Source organism: Oncorhynchus mykiss, chromosome 12, assembly GCF_057628025.1.
Source record: "Oncorhynchus mykiss isolate SJ-2025 chromosome 12, ASM5762802v1, whole genome shotgun sequence".
Taxonomy (NCBI): Eukaryota; Metazoa; Chordata; class Actinopteri; order Salmoniformes; family Salmonidae; genus Oncorhynchus; species Oncorhynchus mykiss.
This window is the reverse complement of record NC_143033.1, coordinates 88,846,992-88,849,495: the sequence shown is the minus strand read 5'-3', so window position 1 is coordinate 88,849,495 and position 2,504 is coordinate 88,846,992.

Here is a 2,504-nt window from a genome sequence, read left to right as displayed (position 1 = left end):
ACAGTACGTAACGTAATCTGTTTCCATATCCTTCCGCCTTGGACTCGATTAATGACGTGGAGTGTGGATTGACATGAATGAATATGGATCAATGTCTTTATTTAAATGATATAATGTATACTTTGAAAGTGATTCAGTCCAAGAACATATATGAATACATTTAAAGATTAAGAATGTCGATATTTGAGAGAAATAAAGTGAGTATCGAAAGAATAGGCATTGAAATTCCTGTTCAGACATTCTCTGACATCTGCTCAATGTAAACAGACGCATTAGCGGATTGCTCTTTGCCTGTCAATCCACTGACCTTGCAATGGCAAATTACAGCCCATTACCAGTGAGTGATTAGCTAACTATGGGATGGATGATAGATAATGGCTGATTGATAAGGTTGTTCAGATATATATACTCCTCCCTCTTTCTTTTTCTCCAGCTCCACCACTCCCCCTTATTTCTCCCTCTAGCACTCTCCTATTCATCTATTGTTTGTGTTATTCTCAGCTGTGGTCAGACAGAGTGCCTGGCCCTTGACATAGAATAAACAATGGGAACACAAGAGTGGGAAGTGAGAGGGAGTATGTGTATGTGTGTGTGCTTACCTTGTGCACAGACATGGAACACCGATCACTTTAATTGACACTAGTCACTTTAATAATGTTTACATACTATTTTACCCACATCATATGTATATACTGTATTCTACTCAAGGCCTATCCTAATTTAACTATTGCTGTACATATACTATTCTATCCTATGTATTCTTCAGCTATACTATATATTCTATCCATATACTGTCCATATATACGGTGCCTTGCGAAAGTATTCGGCCCCCTTGAACTTTGCGACCTTTTGCCACATTTCAGGCTTCAAACATAAAGATATACAACTGTATTTTTTTGTGAAGAATCAACAACAAGTGGGACACAATCATGAAGTGGAACGACATTTATTGGATATTTCAAACTTTTTTCACAAATCAAAAACTGAAAAATTGGGCGTGCAAAATTATTCAGCCCCCTTAAGTTAATACTTTGTAGCGCCACCTTTTGCTGCGATTACAGCTGTAAGTCGCTTGGGGTATGTCTCTATCAGTTTTGCACATCGAGAGACTGAATTTTTTTTCCCATTCCTCCTTGCAAAACAGCTCGAGCTCAGTGAGGTTGGATGGAGAGCATTTGTGAACACCAGTTTTCAGTTCTTTCCACAGATTCTCGATTGGATTCAGGTCTGGACTTTGACTTGGCCATTCTAACACCTGGATATGTTTATTTTTGAACCATTCCATTGTAGATTTTGCTTTATGTTTTGGATCATTGTCTTGTTGGAAGACAAATCTCCGTCCCAGTCTCAGGTCTTTTGCAGACTCCATCAGGTTTTCTTCCAGAATGGTCCTGTATTTGGCTCCATCCATCTTCCCATCAATTTTAACCATCTTCCCTGTCCCTGCTGAAGAAAAGCAGGCCCAAACCATGATGCTGCCACCACCATGTTTGACAGTGGGCATGGTGTGTTCAGGGTGATGAGCTGTGTTGCTTTTACGCCAAACATAACGTTTTGCATTGTTGCCAAAAAGTTCAATTTTCAACTTCCACATGTTTGGTGTGTCTCCCAGGTGGCTTGTGGCAAACTTTAAACGACACTTTTTATGGATATCTTTAAGAAATGGCTTTCTTCTTGCCACTCTTCCATAAAGGCCAGATTTGTGCAATATACGACTGATTGTTGTCCTATGGACAGTCTCCCACCTCAGCTGTAGATCTCTGCAGTTCATCCAGAGTGATCATGGGCCTCTTGGCTGCATCTCTGATCAGTCTTCTCCTTGTATGAGCTGAAAGTTTAGAGGGACGGCCAGGTCTTGGTAGATTTGCAGTGGTCTGATACTCCTTCCATTTCAATATTATCGCTTGCACAGTGCTCCTTGGGATGTTTAAAGCTTGGGAAATCTTTTTGTATCCAAATCCGGCTTTAAACTTCTTCACAACAGTATCTCGGACCTGCCTGGTGTGTTCCTTGTTCTTCATGATGCTCTCTGCGCTTTTGACGGACCTCTGAGACTATCACAGTGCAGGTGCATTTATACGGAGACTTGATTACACACAGGTGGATTGTATTTATCATCATTAGTCATTTAGGTCAACATTGGATCATTCAGAGATCCTCACTGAACTTCTGGGGAGAGTTTGCTGCACTGAAAGTAAAGGGGCTGAATAATTTTGCACGCCCAATTTTTCAGTTTTTGATTTGTTAAAAAAGTTTGAAATATCCAATAAATGTCGTTCCACTTCATGCTTGTGTCCCACTTGTTGTTGATTCTTCACAAAAAAATACAGTTTTATATCTTTATGTTTGAAGCCTGAAATGTGGCAAAAGGTCGCAAAGTTCAAGGGGGCCGAATACTTTCGCAAGGCACTGTATATATATATATATATATATATACACAGTACATACATACATACATATGTATGACATTTTTCGTTCTAATATTTCTATATTTCTTAATTCCA